Genomic DNA, 18,258 nt, shown 5'->3' with positions numbered 1-18,258 from the left:
GCCTTTGGAGCAAAGCCTGGATCACAGGGAGCAGTCAACAGCTAATAGCTCTTTGTCAAGAGAGACAGCAGTTATTCCATTCTTGTTCCCAGGTTTGGAAGTCTGAGGACCTAAGGGTGAACCCAAGCTTGAGTCATTGCTGGGGTCTCTGGTTCAGATTGGAGAGAACTGGAAAACCTGCGGAAGGGAATGGGAGAAGGCTTGGCTGAGGCTTCTAGTTCAAGCCTGTGGAAAGAACAAGCACGTGAATAAAAAGATATTTCTTTCTGTATTTACTCAAGCAGTTCAGTAATGTTTTTTTCCTCTGGCCTTCTCTCTTTTCACTAATCCATTCCTCTTTTTTTTTTAACCTCCTTCATCCTTTCTTCCCATTGATGTAAAATCTAGTCTGGGAAAAGGAGAACAGGACACAATGGGGGGAATGTGTGAGAGAGGAATACTCTCGGCAAAGGCAGAGTCTATTTTGGGATGTTTTTCCTTTTGACTTGAAGCCGGGTGCCTCTCACGGCTGGGGAAAGGCCAAACAGGCCTGTGACTTATTGATCAAGTGAGAAAGAAAAATCATGTTGGCAAGGTGCAAGGCCCACTGCATCCAAATGAGCCAGGGCTGCATCGCAGGAGGCCTTCGAGGGAAATGTGAGCTGTTGAATGGAAGCCCTGAGCAGTCTCAAGGCTCGGAAAAAGGATGAGGACCTCTGTGTGGGAAAGGAAGGCAGGACACTCACCTCCTTCTCGTCTTTGGAGGTAGTAGATGAGGTGTCTAGCTGGTGTGGGAAGCGAGTCATAGTTTCTCTGGGGCAGGAGTTGGGCAGATTCCTGAGAAAGCTCAGAGGTCCAGTGGTCGGGAGGTGCACTGGGAATCACAAGCTTTGTCTCCACTTGCCAAGGTTTCCACTAGTGAAAAAGACAAAAGGCAGTTTCTCCAACTAATCTCAAACCTGACTCCAAATCAACACCCAGGTTGAGTCTGTCATTAAGAGAAGCACTGCCATTGTGGATTGGGAGTAGCTATTTAATAGTATGATTTTGCCTGATGACAGGGACAGAAAGAGGCAGAGAACATTGATAATCTGTTAGATAGTCTGCTCATTGTGCTCATCTCTTCCTGTACATTGTCTTTCTGATCCTCAATAAAGCCATGAATTGAAAGTGTTTTGAATAATAAGAGGACACACATACACATACACACACAACCAAAAGTCTGACATCGCTAGACCCATGGTAAGCAGACTTCACTGTTCCATAGATGTCAGAAGGGAACTTAGGCATCCTCCAAATTTCTACAATATCCTGGGGTCAGTGATTATTCTACCCTGTATTAATCAGCTTTGCATCCCTGTAACAAGGGGCCTGTGACTGCTAATTTATAAAGAGAAAAAGTTTGATTTTGGCCCAGCATTGTGGAAGTTCCAGCTCATAATCTAGTGGCTCCCTTGCTTTTGCCTCCAGGTTGGAGTGCCAGATAGATAGCATTGCAGAGAGTGTACGGCAGAGCAAGAGTACTTACGGCACAAACCAGGAAGCAAAAGAGAGAGACTAGACTAGATTTTGAATCTGGGGTTTCAAAATTCCTTTCAGGGTCATGCCCCAAATGGTCTAAGCACTTCCCAGGAGGGCATACATCCCAAAGGTCTCCCTGCCTCTCAATAGCATCCCCTGGAATACCAGGCCATGAACAGAGGAACCTGTAGGGATATTCAACACTCAACTATAGAAGACCCCTTTAAAATATTTCCATTAACAAGAATCTCACTACTCATGGCAGTCTGTCTCATTTCTGGTAATTCTAGAGAACTCAGCCTCACCTCTGTACTCTTGCTTTCCAGTATGTCTCAGGCATAATGGTGACAAGGAAGTCAACGCTTTATCCCTCTATCACTACAACTCCAGCTCAAGTGAGGTCTTGGGGCTCTAATTCAATGATGTTCCTTCTGAATCCTTCCCTCTCCCCTCTTACTTCTCTGCAATGCCACCACCATCACCACCATTGACTTATTGCTACTTCCTTCCTCAGACCTACTGTTCCCCGAAGTGCCATGATTTTTTTTTCTGTGCCAATTAAAGATGTTTTCTCTTATGATTAGTTTTTACCCCACAAAACACACCTCACCTCATTTGTTCTGCTTTATAACTCTACAGGACTTTTATACTCAGTTCCTAGCAAGAGGACTGGAGGTATTTTGGTGTGGGTGATATCTTAGGTTGATGCTCAGTTTCTGTTACCCGTATCACATGTGCAGATCACTTTAAAGTGTGTATCAAGTATGTGTCAAGACAAGGCACGTCATCCACAGTCTCTCTGTCCTGAATGGGTAGGCTGGCCTTATCAGGGTCCTCCACTCACTCAGAGGAGTAGGAAAAGTCTTCACTTCTTTAACCAAGTTCCCAGTATGACCATCAATTTCTGAGTCACTTTAAATGGCCTTATTCTCTACATACACTTAGAAGAAATAAGAACCCCAGCTATAAAGGTTAGTGTATTAGAGAAATTTGTTCAGAGTTGCTGTCTCTTGAGTAAGCACCTGAGATTGGAATATCTTACTTTTTATAGTAGAGCAGAGTGGAAAACAAATTCTTTTCCCCTAGCCCTGTCTTGGAGGAAATTGGTGATCCAGATCAGACCTTCTTACCTTTTTCCCAGGGGAAAAAAAAAAAAGCTCATAGCCTATGCCTCTGCTCCAGATTTCCCTTCACTATGTTTCCACTGAAAATATAAACATAGGCCCAACAGGTACTTTCTCCACCAATTTAAAGGCAAAGTCTATTTTTCAATATTATCCATTGGTCTTGGTTCTGCCTCATGGAACAGTCTAGGTATTTCATCACTCAGGGATGAACGTATTTGGCAAAGGACAAGAATCAGAGCAAACTCAGCCAACCTAGGGTGATTCACATTTGTTGAATAACATTTCAGCATACACTCATATACCATTGGTATTTGAACACAATGTGAAGGCCATAAAGGGTTTTGTATTCAGATAAAGGTGTATTTCTATTGTTCTAGCTGTCAGTAGGCATGTCTCTGGCAGAGACATTTACAAATGCTTGAATTTCATTGTATTTACCCTCATTTTCTATTTCCAGACCTCTTGTGCAATGAAGAGAGGCCATGTAACCAGCTATGAGCAAAGGGCTGTATATCTGAGTAATGTATACCACCTCTGGACCCAAAACTCTGAGTTCTTATGGAAATTGCAGGGAAACTGCCAGAGCTCAGCTTCTCTAGGGAGCAGAGAAGAACATGAGACTTTATAAGAACAAGAAATAAATGCTTTTGTTTTACATCATGGAGATTTAAGGCCTGATCTGTTGGCACAGCACAGGCTGGCTCTCCACAACTGAGCCAGTATCTCTTTGTGACAGTGCTTGATAAAAATGGCCACTTGGCTTGTGGAATTATAGTCAAGTTCTCCTGAGCTCCATACCATGCTCGTAGATAGTAATGTTAAAATGCAAAAAGTCCACTCTGTAAAACAAAAATGATGAAGGGATAATATATGGGTCTTGTGTTCTTTGAGGTTATGTGGAGCTATTGAACACTCAGTGAAAGCTGATTTTCCAACACCATCCCTGCCACATACTCAAGTTCAACTGGGGATGCTGAGACAAAAGAGAAGCTCAGGAGAGAAATGTCATATCCTTAATTCCTAGGCAGCTTGAACAGATGCACTGAAAGTAATGAGAACGCTCCAAACTTGATATGGGATCTGGAATTGAAAATTTAACAGACACATATTCTCTGTGGAGACTTCCTGTCTGCAGCCAGGCTGCAGGTCCCCAGCACTATTTTGTTGCTCATCAGAAACTGCCCTTGCGTGAGAGCTAAACAGCTCTTGAATTTTCTACTCAGAGCTATCAATATTAACTGATGGGTTTCTTCCTTCTTCTCTCCTCTCCATCAGGAAGATTTATCAGGCCATCTTTCTAATGCTGCCTTTAATGAGCCTTGGGTAGCCTCTCTAAGGAGGGAAATAAAACCAATGTTTATGTAGTACTAACACAGGCCACAAAAATGTGCAGATCACTTTAACGTCAGTCAGATAACACAGAAGGAACAAAGGTCTCAGAAATGATGATTCAGAATCCCAGCCTTGTAACTGTGATCTGAGTGACCCAGAGCTAATCTCTCTGAACCTCTTGCCATAACTTCTCTAGAGGTTGCTATAAGCAGTTTTTATGGGGGTGAGTGAGGAACTCTGCGAAATTATGGAGTGCTGTCCCTGGTACGTACGAGGGACTCAATAAATAGTAGCCTTCCCAACAAGCATATAAGAAAGAGCTTGCATTTCATTTTATGGATGAATTGTGCCTCAAAGATGTAAATAATCCACCTGAAGTCATATAATGGCAGGTCTGGAAGTCACATTCAGGTCTGTCAGATTTTGGCTTCAGGTCTACTTTAATGGCAGAGTTATGGAGTTATGACAGAGACTGTATAGCTGCAAATCCTAGAATATCTATGGTTTAGCCTTTTAATGTTTACCATATCTTGAATGGAAAGAAAAAATACAAAAATTATGCATATGGGAGAATTCTGTCACATAGAAAATGTTCATCAAGGACTCCACACTAGTAAAATAAGCTTAGTTTGTGGCAGAGATTAACTCTTTTATATTTGAATATGCTTTTGCCATTAAGAAGGAAAAACAAACAAAAAATTCTGTCAACAAATATTGTGATAAATAAATAGGTACTTTAGTCTCTATGCTATCTGGTTAGATTAGAGAGAGGGAAGGAAGTTTGCTGCATGGACAGATTGTCCTTCCCCTGGGGAGATGGTAATGGGAGTATTAGCTAACGGCTCCACGAGTTGTTGCAGTCCAAACATGATCCAGAAGGAGCACTAACCCATCAACTCCAGGAGGCCTAAAAACTCTTGCTTCCTTGACATCAAAGACTGGAACATTCCGAGAGTGCACACTGTGCTTTACACAGTGTAGAAGGAGGCAGTAAATTCCAGGGCTCCGTGAATTCCTTCTGGGTAACCACAAACAATTTGATGCTTTACTACAAAGAGCAGAGCATTCTATTTTGATTAAGTCAGAATGGTTCTTTGTACCACAGAGTCCCATGGCGTATTTTAATGTCTCTGTCTTTCATGTCTGCTTAATAAAATCACACAATTAATTATTTAAAACAGCCAAGAACCAATAGGGGATTGGTTGACCTAGTACTTAAGGCTTAAAAACCCAATTTGCCATTCTTTCATTACTAGCAGATCAAACCCTGGTTGAGGCAGGTGAAAATTATTGGCCATTTTAGAATCATTTTGAAAAGCTGAGAGACTTGACTGGCTGAATCTCATCTACACCTGAATAGGATGAATTTCATTATTGATGTTATCACAATTGACATTTCCCCAGGTTTTCATCTAGTCTATCTCCAGATTCATTGCCTTTTCAAATTGCTAATGTGGTAATGTATTGCATTTTGGCAATTTCCACAGTGATTTTTATCTGTATAATAATTCTCAGAAATGCTGTTGGTTAACCCATTGCCCACTATTAAATTAGCCTGGAAGGACAGAAAGACTTGCTAGGGTCTATGCTCCTTCTTAACACTGTCTGGCTTTCCTAAAACAGTCTCATGCATTTCACTTACAGAAAATAATTGCATAATCACTGAAGACACATAGACTTCATCCAACAAAGATGAGGAATACGGAGTTGATTATTTTTTCCATATTTTCATTTTTATTCAATATTTAAAAGAAACATAGTCTTTTAACTGTTTGCTGATTATTTGCAAGTCTCCTTTGATTTTAATTTTACTACCAAGACAATATTTCCTTTCCATTTTCCTTAAACATATCTGTGAGTACTTTACTGCATCTAAATATAATTTAACTTTTCTAAGTGGATATTTTTATCAAATTATTTTCCCTGATGGTGAAGAACCTTTCGTTTGCCTATATTCTTTAGATCATAAGTGATGGTTCAAGTAAACTCTGTCCCAAATATGTAGTCAATGGAAAATGATGGCACATGGTATGTAATTAAAGCAAAATGTTGCATAGTAAGGTTGTTCCTTATAATTATTAATGTGTTCAATTATAGTGGAACACAACTAAGTGCTAAGGGCTCTTAAACTAATCAGACTAAATTTTAGTAGCAATATTGGAGAGGGAAATTGCACTATTTACAAAGTTATGGATCCAACAGGACTCTGGCCCAGGAAAAGTGATTTATAACATAATTACATCTCTTACTAGTTACACCACTACCACATTTTCTATCAAATTAGAAATTTCTTTCTTACTTCTAGGCACAAATTACTTATGATCCTACATGCCAGAACTTTAAACTTGTGTCCTGTGCTTCAGCTAAATGAAGCATATTATAATTTTTGAAGTCTTTATTATTTAAATTTAAGTCTGCCTCAGTTAATTGTTGTTTACACATTATTTCTCTATTCTTTCAGTGGCTATTCTTTATCAGTTGTTCTCAAATTGTGGTTCCCAAAGTAGCATCAACAATAGCAGCTGCATAGTGGAGAACTTGTTAGAAATACGAATTATCTGACTCCACCCAGAACTATTGCATCAGGAGCTCTGGAGCCCAGAAATGTTTATTTGAAGAAATTTGAGTGAGTCAATTCATGCTACAGTTTGAGAACCAATGCTATAATTTTTTATTTATTTTTTTAAAGTAGTTGGACACAATACCTTAATTTTGTTTGTTTATTTTTATATGGTGCTGAGGATCGAACCCAGGGCCTCTCAAATGCTAGATGAGCACTCTACTGCTGAGCCACAACCCCAGCCCCCAATGCTATATTTTACACTTTTTTTTTCTTTACCTCCTCTCTTTATTTGTATATGCCCTGTGTTTTCTCTGTGTTGCCTGGGGAAAATATTTTTCATGTCTCCTCTAAAATGCCTACTTTGATACCTTCTCTGAATTCAATTTTAATTTATATATGCCTATTCATTCAATAAATATGTAATACAATAAATATAGATGTAGAATAAATATAATCTATGTTAAAGTATCATAAGGTACAAATCAACTAAAATTTTACACTTATTTGGAACAACCGATTGTATCTATTTCTAGACATACTCATATAGAACTTTTAGAACTTATTTGCATAAAATGAATACATTCAAAAAACTACAAAACTCACCAATAGATAGAAACAATAAAAGAAATCAGGTAAAAGAAACAGAATTCTTTAAAATAGTTATGATTAATATGTGTCTTAATCACCTTCTTTTTTATCAGATGGCAAGATATAGGGTGTCACAATAAACCATAAATCTTTTCAAAGTAATCGAATAGAAATTTGAGAACAAAAATATCATAATGAAAATTAATAAAGCAACATATTGCATTAATACCAGATTGAACAAAGCCAGAGATTATTGATCTGTAATACATATAAGTTGCACGTGCACACACACACAGACACACAGACACACACACACACACAAAACATTGATCTAAAACACAGAATAAAAAATAAAACACAGAAAAGAGAATAAAAAACATTTACTATATAATGAAGAAGTCTAACCCAAATGGTACTGAAGTTTTAGAGGGGAGGGGAAATGATGTCAAAGTAATTGAAACTGAATACTGAGGATATTTCAGAAGTAATGAAAATGAACTTTAAAGAAGTTCTATAAACACCAGACAAGGGGAAAGCTATTGGAAAACAAAAGCAACTATAAAATCTTAAAGCAGCCAAAGGAAAAATTACAGTCAAAGGAATAACTGTAAGAATTACAGCAGATTAGTCAATGAAAATAATGAAAGCTGAAAGAGAATAGAAAGGGATCTCAAAAGTCCTAAAATAAAGTAACTTCCAGGACAGAATCAAATGTGCTGCAGGATATCATTTTGAAAATTAAGATTAAATACATATGTTTTCAAATGAAAAAAAATACATTTTATAGAAATAATTTTGATAGCAGATATGCATCTAAATATTAATATGGTCTTACACGACATTCTTCAAATTCTTCACAGGCATGGTTTGTTTAGAGTAGAAAATGAGTTGGTAAAGGATTTTCTCAAGGTATCTGTTTCACTCTCAGACTCAGATTTTTACAGTAAAATTCCTCCTCCGAGAGAGCCTCTGCCTACACCAATGCCTTCTCCCACTGGCCACTGGGGCAGAATATGGTTACTTTGCCTCAACACTTGCTGATAGGCAAGAGTGGGTGGCATTCTCTGTTGTTAGTGAGTCTCAAGTAGGTCTTCCTCAGTCATCTTATTTCGGAAGGGATAGCAGGGATAGCCCCAGGGATAGCACCTGTTGTTATTATTCTTATTTCTCCAGCCACAGTTGATCTTCACCTGTGAACACACTGCCTTTAGCATTTTGATGAACATTTCAGTTGAATCCTCACCTGCTTTTAAGGTGACTATATATATATATCATCACCTGCATTACGCTTTGGCTAATCAAGTGCTGTGTCCCATCTTTTCTTGTATGTGTCCATCTTATATTTTAAGATAGTTCATTGCTCTGCAACATTAGTGCTCTGATATATTTTTAAAAAGTTATGTTATTATAGATCATTCTTCATTTTCTTCTTGTTAGAGTCAAAGATAGACTCCTTTCTGTGTCTAAGATAGAATTAAAATCCTCAGTAAATAGAAGTGAATATTAAGAGTATAAAGTGATGAAATAGTATAGTCTTTAATATAGAATATTATATCATTTCATCATTATAAATAATATAGTTAAATTTATGGAAGTGATATCATTGAAAGTAAGAAGAGGGAAAAATGAAATTAAGGCATTCTAAAGTCTTTGTAATGTCCAGGAATGAGTATGATCTGGCTATTAGTCCAACCAAGATAAGCAATAAAATATATTTATAAACAGTATGTATACAGGGAAGACTTCTTTTGCCTAGTATATTTTAAAGACACTCTCATTTGTGGTTGTAATACTAATAACTGACTTTGAGTTGGCAGAATCATATAATGCAGAGTCTTATGCAGAAAATTATAGGTTAGGAGGTCTCCTGAGTTAGGAGAACAGGAGGTAGGGAGGGAGGCTAAAGGAAAAAGAAGTAGGGGATAAAGCCAACCAAATTATGTACTATGCATGTATACAGCTACAAACCCCACTTTTATGTATAGTTATAATTCACCAATGAGGAAAAATATAGATGTTAAAAAAAATAGAAGGAACATCAGAACAGTATAGGAAGGGAATTAGGGGAGTGAGGAGGGGGAAAGAAAGAAGAAACACTGGGGAGTGAATTAGAGCAAATTATGACATGCACAATGATGAATATGTCACAATAAACCCCACTATTATGTATAATTTTAATGTACTAATAAAACACAAAAAATAACAAATAAATCATAATGAACAATATCTGAGTTAACTATAACAAGAGATATCAATGATTTAACTTTCAAAAACCAGTCAGTGAATTTCATCACTTTCGGAGAATAAAGTACAAAAATCATAAAGTGTATAAAGTTTGATCAAACCCGAAACTTCTTAGAAATAAAATTTTTAAAAGCTTGGTTATAATAGTATACTTTCTGATAAACAGTACTATATAATTTCTATAGCAAACATCATATGAATCAAAATATTAAAAGAATTACCACTGAGATTAAAAATGTAACAAGGATATCTGCTTTTACTTATTGAAATTCATCCTGCAGGCCCTAGTCAGTATAATAAGGTAAGAAAAGCAAGTGTCAGACATAAATATTGAAAAGAATAAAGATTTCCATTATTTACCAATGAGCCAATTGTGTATCTGCTGGGAGTGGTGGCACCCGCATGTAATTCCAGCAATTTGGGAGTCTAGGGGAAGAGGATTGCAAGTTTGAGGCCAGCCTCAGCAACAAAGCAAGGCTCTAAGCAACTTAGAGAGACCCTGTGTTTGCGCACAGAAAAGGGTTTGCAGAGAAAAGGGTTTGCGCAGAGATTAAGCACCTTTGGTATGGATTTGTGCTCTTACCAAATTCATGTGTTGAAACCTTATCACCCAATGTGACTGTATTTGGAGGTACCTTGTTAAGAAGGTAATTAAGATTAAGTGAGGTCATAAAAGTGTGGTCCTCCTCTGATAGGATTACCTTCTTTGCCCCAGTAATCTGATTAATGTGTAGGAGCCCTGTAAAATGTAACCTGGTTATGAAAATGAAATTTTGTTGATACACAATCATACTCAATACTTACCTGGTGTCTATGGCTGCTTTCAAGATTTTCAAGAGACCACATGGCTTATAAATATAAAATATTTTGCCATCTGGCTCTATAAAAAAGATTACTGGACTCTGGAGTGCATCAATGGACTTCTTGCCTTTCTAAGGTCTGGTTGGGTTGGTCAGTAGATCTCGGTTAGAAATTGGAAAGAAGAAAGACTGAGTTCTGTGCAAGCTGTCCTTGTGCTGAAGTCCTATCAGAGTACTCAGCTCTTCCCTGACTTCCTGTCTCTCTCCTTCTGGATGAGTAACTACATACCTTCATCCCTTCTCATAAAGTAAAAATAATAGTCTTGCAATGTCTTTTGTAGTTTCCCACCACCTTCTGCTTATTTTGCAGATTCTCCTTTTCTTGAACTCTCCTCACATTATTCTCTACTGTGTGAGCCATGTGTTATCCAGTGGGACCTTGGCTAATAATTTGCTAAGCATTTACACTTTTCTAGGCATTGTGTAAAAAGCTTCATAGTCATTATGTAATTTAAGCCCAACCAAGCAACTTTGTGAGGTAGAATAATGTTACCATTCCCTGTTTACAAATGAGACACCGAGTGCTCAAGTTTGGATTATTGACAAGGTTCACACAGCTAATAAATAGGAGATATGGGATTTGAACTCAGCTATTGATTAGAGATGCCAGAGTAGAAGATCTTCTTCATCATTCCAAATAATTTTATGATTTTTTTCAATAATGCCTTATTGAGTTGGTGTTTTGATTAAAGAACTTTTCTTATTTATGACTTCATTTAATCATTACAATGGTTATAAAACTATTGTCCTATTACTATATTAGATAAATTGAAGCCAATGCAATTTAAATGAGTCTCTAAAGGATACTACAGGACAAACTTTAGTCCAGTCAAATGTTGCTCTTCTAGGTCCAAATTATATATAACTATATAATCAGCCTTTGTCAAACACCTGTACTGATCCATTTTGAGTGATATTTAGAGTTTTGCTTGCTATAAAAACTATAATTACATGTTTAGGCTTATACAAGTAGGCTGTCATCTGACTACAGTGATGTGGTAAAAATGTGGAGCATGTAAAAAAAATATAGGTAGAGAGGACAAAAGTGAAGAGGCTGAAAAAATAATTAAAATTGCCATGTGAATTAGGGATTGTTGTATTTTTCCCAGTCCTCGAGTATTACATGTTCATTGATTCTAACTAAATATGAAAAGTCAAAATGAAGTGCCCTTACAGGGTGCTGGGAATTGATCGGTGAGAAGCAATGTTTCAGCAAGTTTGCCAGCTAGTCTCTGTGTTAGCCTTGGCTTCCTACTGTCCACTCAGTCCCAAGCCAGGAGTCTGGCCGAGGGAGCTGCTGGAGAAGCACAGATTCTTCATTCCTTGTTTAACTGGCCTCTGGGAAGATAAAGAGCCCAAGTTCCCACTGAGACCCTAGTTACTTCCTTCAGCCCTACGGCAGGGTGCACCATGGATTCCAATAGAAGCTCTTTTCTTTCCTTTTGGTTATAGAACACATTTTATGTTGCTATTTTTTCTGTTGTGGCATAAATGCCCCTAGTTGCCACTCTCATATTTAGAAAATGTGTATTTTGAAAAATTTCGTTTGAAAACAAATAATATCTAATCCTATTTGTTTTATTTAGTCTAAAGATGTTTTGCTTTTGACATAAGAATTCAGAGTATATGGTGTGTGTATATGTGTGTGTGCATGTGCATCCATTCACATATGTGTACTTAAGTCTCTTGCCCTTGAAAATACTCTATCACTTTATCTAAGGTTTGGGTAGAATGAGAGGGTTGGGGAGATCCATTTTGCTTTATTTAGTCTAAAGATGTTGCTTTTGACATAAGAATTCAGGGTATATGGTGTGTGTGTGTGTGTGTGTGTGTGTGTGCATGTGCACACATGCACATATGTGTACTTAAATGTCTTGTCTTTAATAATACCCTCACTATCACTTTATCTGAGGTTTTGGCAAAATAGGAGGGTGGAGAAGCCTCTTTTTGAGCAGCTAGCTGCAGGAATGATATCATTATATCCAACAATAGGATAATTAGAATTTTATTGTATGTCCACACCAGTAGCCAATTGTGGAGATGCATTGATATATTAGTTTAAGTTCTGGAATGAGTCAGTTCAATTACCATCAATAACTATATATTTCAACCATATATCTCCCACCATATCTCAGGAGCAAATCAATGTCAATCTTGGCTCCTAAGAAAACTTGTTAAGATTCTGCTCTAGTATCTCGAGATGACAGTTCTTTAGAAACTCTGTTAAACACCTTATTTACACATATTTCTATTGAGTTTATATACTTACAGGTGAAATTGCCTTTGAACTATCAAACATTAAGTCCAGCTGCCTGTCTGCCTGCCTGCTGATCAGTCAGGCAGAAATGGAGATACTGAAGTGTTCTTTTGCCAGGGCAGGATACTCAGTCCTTACCTGAATGAAACATAAAGAACATGGCTAGACATAACTGAGCACAGCCTTAAAGAATCCAGGTCACTGAGTTCGAATATGCTAAAAACAAACACTGCTACTCGATATGTTATACTGACATATTCTGTATTTAAAATATCTTAAAGTTACAAAGACCTATTAATTGGTTTAAGCTTTTCTCTCACACATTGCATTATGAAACATCAATACCTACACCTCTCCTTTTTTAAAAAACCTTTACCTTTAATGTGTTAACAATTTTAATGGATAACCATAGGAAATTACTAATTTTATCTGACAGCTTAGGTTGTGAATATATGCTTATAGCTGCTTTTCTGCATGTATTGACTCTATCACCTTAGGTTTGGTTGTGGATTCCTTATAGGTTTATAAACTAGATTGTGGAAGAGTTTGAGGAAGGTAATTACTACACTCTAGGGTGTAGTTATCCCTCTCTTTTCTAAAGAGGAGATAGCTCTGGAGCCAGATCTGAAAGGATATATAGGAGAGCTGGAGGGGAGAGGTGACCAGCAGAAATCAGGGACTGCAAACTGACTTTGGATGTGATCTGTGGAAGTCTGTTCAGGCTAAAATGTATTGAATGGACAGCTCCTTGGGGGTGGTGGAGGCATGAGAATGGAATGCTTACTTAACTCTTGCATATGATATCTTTACTTGATTTGCAATCTTGTTCCTACAGAGTTTAGTTATTTGTCTCCTGACATGAGGACATATTTTAGCCTTTTAATATCTTTGGAGAGTGATTTGGCAACAAGGCCAAAACTCCAATGCTCTTCATTAACGCAAGAGCCAGATGTCATCCACTGTGATGGCCTTGTGTCCTCTGAGTTTTGGAACCAGTCCAGTGAGCATCTGAGCCAATTTTCCAGCAAATATTGCCAACATCCCTTGCCAAATTGTGCTTTCAGAATGACAGAATATATGAAGAAGTCTTAAGATAACACATTCTGTCCTTTATCATCTCAGGGTCCATCAGAAATTTTCCAGTCCTATCACAAACAATTCTATCAGTGAAAACATATTATCCTTTGAGAATATTGTTAAAACCTACATCTGCTTGCTTGTTAATCTCTGCCAAACTGACCAGTATTAGACTTGAGTTTCTTTCCAATCTGTCAAGATGTGAATGATTAGCAAGCTCTGAATCTTCCAAAAGCAGGAACTTCCTGGAAAGGGTTGTGTTGGAGGAAGCAACATGTACACTGAACTGACATCATCTATAGTGGCATGGGTATAATCTAAATTTACTGGGGTTTATTTTATAATTTTATTTTATAAAACTACTGCTGTTGTGCAATAGTGACCTAAATCATGGGCATCTTACATACAGAGGGAATGGAAACATCTGAGAAGATGTAAATGAAGCCAACACCAGAGACTGAAATGGAGTAAATTAAATTCCAAGCCTGTATGGTTCTGTCAAAATGAACCCAACTGAAATGCACTAACAACAGGAAAAAAAAGAAGAAACCAAGACCTAATTTTCTAGATTTTTTGTGGAAAGGTAGGCTATGTATATTTTTGCCCTATTTCAAGGTATGGACTGTTTGTTCATTGAAGGCCAAGGAAATTTCTCTTCAATTTCTACCATAGGTATCATACTGCGTGGATATGTTCATTTACTTGCCTTCCTGGCCCACTGGTGAAAAAAAAAACTACTTATTGTTATTTCTGTTGCTCTTAGAATAAAATTGGAGTTTCCAATAGAATTACAAGGCCCACTTGATCAGGCACCTGATAACTCCACTATTTTGTCTTAGCACTTTCTCATTTGTTCAAACAATGAGTTGTTATTGCTTGAGGCCTTATTCAAGATCCTCAGATTTTTCATATGCTTCACTTTTTTTGTCTTTGACATTCTATCTATTTTCCCAAATTATGCACTGTGAGGGATAATAACTATAGTTTGCTTGTATAATTATGAGAATGAAGACGATGGTGGTGATTGTGGTGTCATCACAATATTCCAGATCATGTGCAAGATGCTGGGGTTGGTGTTTTACTGGATTGCTTCATTTTCCCTCATACTAGCTTTATGATGTGGATGTTAACATTTTTATCTTTAATTTCAGGTGAAAAACTGAAGCATGAAGTGAATAGGCCAAGTTCTTAAGGACATACAGTTAGTGCTAAATCTGGGACTCCAATGTAAGAAGTCTGCCTCTAGAAATTTGTACTCAACTATTCTCCTGTAATACCTCTTAACTGCATGGGAATTACTATTTTCCAGAAAATTTCTTGGCCTGCCCAAGGCCCTGGCCTACTGAAAAGCATCTTCCCTGAAATACAGATGAATAATAAGTAAAAGGCCTATGACTGGAAGCTAGTTCCAAATCAGTTTATAGTTTTCTCCAAATGGAACCTGGGTCTGTGTGTCAAGGACTTTTCATGGCAATCTTTGCTCCTCATTATGTTCTAAACTCTAAGAACTTGTCTCACTGACATCAATTTCTTCACTTTTACTTTGAACTCAAGTTTTGTCTCTTTGTCTGCTCTATCTTTTGGTTAGATGCTTTATTCTGACAATTTTGACTAGTCTCTTCTAAAGCCTTCTGGTCCTGAAGACACAAGACAAAAAATTCACAAAATAAAAAAGCTATTGCCAGCCTCTCAGGACTGGGTAGGTCTCCTTGCAATTTGCACTTATTCCGATCCGCTGTCATTGACCTTGGTCTTGCTTGTTTCTTCTCCTTGACTGTGTATTCAGTGAGGGCAAGGATCTTGCCCATTGTACTCACCAGTATGTTTCTATAAGTCAAAAATATTCACAAAAATATTTTCCACTAATTAAATAAAAATGAGTTAGTTTATGCAGTGGGATAAATCATAATTAGGCCTCTGTCTGCAAGTCACACCCTGCCTGAACTCTTCTCAATCCCCTTTCTTCCAACCTGCTTCCTGGTAGATGGGTTATTTCAGCAAGGCTTAATTTCAGAGCAGACAGTTGTTTACTGAGTGCAATTTAATAGATGTATCTATATAGCTTTATAAGTCTGATGATTTAGTTTTTTCTGGGTCTTTATTTCATTTTCTGGGCTGATAAAGAATCAGAGTTAATTTATTCTGTATTGCTACACTATTTTAAGTGATCTAAGAAGACTGGTATTTGCACCAGCTTTGTTTTAGCTCATATTTTTAGATACAGAGTCATAGCTTATCAAGTAGGCATGACTTAAGTTCTCTAAGCAGTCCAGGTCTTATAAGATCATCTTTATCTTTTATATAGTACCACATTGCAATTCCTCTATTTTTTTGTTGCAGATTTTTCTAGAGGGACCAATTTCCAGCCACATTTTTTTTGGTTGTTGTTGATTGATGATTTCATGAGTTCTTTTTTTTAATTTGAATTGTTCCATTTAGGTGCCCAGTAAGTGACCATGGCTTTGGTCCTCAATTCAATCTTTGCTGGGAGCATTGGACCTGAAGTTAAATCACTACTTCTGTCCCCATGTATTTTTGGTCTTGTCTAATTGCCACCACACAGCCAATTTTGGTATATCTACCTCTGTATCTCCCTACTGAAACTCAGTCTCAGTGGATGGCCTTCTCAGATTGAAAAGAACCTTTCTTCAATAATGAAGAGGATAAGCTCAGCTACACTGTTAGAATTTCTAAATAAGATTTTATTTCATGTATATTTTAGAAGGGCTGATTCTCAATAGAAATCATTATCTTCATAATGAAGAGGTTAAGAGCCTAGGATCTAGGTCAGGTATACCTACAGTGATAGGTATGTTACTTTGGGGAAATAACTTCACCTCTTGGCCTCAGTTTCTTCATGTATAAAAAAAAAGATGATAATAATGGTATTTATCATAAAAGGTTGTTATAATATTACATAATACTTATGAACCTCTTATCCCAATGTCTAGTACAGACTAAATAGTACAAGTATTACTATTTTTATTGTTAATATTCAACTTTTTTCAAATTCTATAATGGGATGCATAGTCTCTAATCCAGCATTTCTAGTCTGGCACTAGATCCTTAAAATTTGGGGGGTAATGAGTGTACTGGTAATATTAGAGTCTATACAACAGTCATAATGGGGGCAGGAAATGTATGGTTTTCTTAATGCTAAAGACAAAAGGGCCTCTGTAGTGAACCTATATTTATAAGGAGAATTCTAGATTTTAATAATAATCACCTTTCTCATACTTGGGTCCAAAGTCTGCCCCACAGAATGCCTTGACTTTATGAGATGACATTGAGAAAAATCTCTTTGGAATTTCTATTCTGAAATCAAAATACCATGTGCTATAGTAAATGATTTGTGCTTATTTTTGTGTGTATGTGTGTCCCTTGATACAGGACTTGGAATACTGGCTTTCAACCCACAGTTATACCACAGCTTCTGAAACCTGACTTTGGACCATCTGCCTTGCACATTAGACAGTTCCTTGGTCTTTTAGTTAAAGCATGATTCTACCCAAGTACAGGGGGTAGGGGTGGGGATGAGGAGGATGTGAGGACAACTTCAAATCTTTATGGATAGTTAATAGCTCTTTACACATTTCCTTTTTCACAGGGCAAATAAGAGGAAAGACTTCTAATTAGAGTGTTAGAACATGGAATGGCTGAGCCATAGAGAGCCTTTACTCATTTGGTGCAGCCCCCTGTGTTGTGGAGGAGATACCTCAGGCCTGGAAGATGGCTCAAGTTCATGTGATGGAGAATATCCAGGTGTCTAATTCACTTCCTCAGATTTTATGTTTGGTTGTAATCAATTAAAACTTTCATATTGCTTCTCTTAAAACTCTAAAGTGTGGTACCACAGGAATATACTAGTGTAATATCAATTGGTAACTTTCATAGAACAATGGTTAAGAATATAGGCATTGACAGTAGCAAATGTGGAGTCCAATCTTGATTCTACCATTGCTAGCTATGTGTCCTTGAACAAGTGACTTAATCCCACTTGGCTTAATATTCTTCATCTGTAAATAGGATAATCACAACTTCCATTTTTATGACAGTTAAATAGGATAATGAAGATAAATGATTATATATATATATATATATATATATATATATATATATATACCCTTTTAAAATGTATAGTTCTTTTGCATTAAATATATTCACATTGCTGTGGATCAGTAGCATTTTAAAAAATATTTTGATACTAAACCAGAGCTTCTTAAGATAACTACAGATAACACTTATATACTATATATCTCAAAAATCTAGAATAAAGGGTATTGAATAATGTTTATTTCAAGAAAAAAATGTTAGGAGACATATATATTCAATCAGATTTAAATATTACATAAGTATTCATATATATAAATACCACATCCATGATTTTCATGCTTTTATCAGTTTCAAAATAAAATAATTTGATACAGATATATTGCTACTGTCTAAATTTTTGTTTTCTCCACAAATTCACATGCTGGAATTCTACCCTCAGTGTGATCATATTAAGAGGTAGGGCCTTTGGAATGTATTTGGGTAAGGAGAACAGAGACTTAATGAATAAAATTAGTGCCTTTATGAAAGAAATCCCAAAAACCCGATTTGCCCCTTCTACCATGTGAGGAAATAGTTGAAAGTTACCTTCTATGGACCAGAAAGTGAGCCCTCACCAGACACTGACTCGGTGACCCCTTGATCTCAGAGCTGCTGGAA

Source organism: Marmota marmota, unplaced genomic scaffold, assembly GCF_001458135.2.
Source record: "Marmota marmota marmota unplaced genomic scaffold, marMar, whole genome shotgun sequence".
Classification (NCBI taxonomy): Eukaryota; Metazoa; Chordata; class Mammalia; order Rodentia; family Sciuridae; genus Marmota; species Marmota marmota.
Note: the sequence above shows the minus strand (reverse complement) of the source record.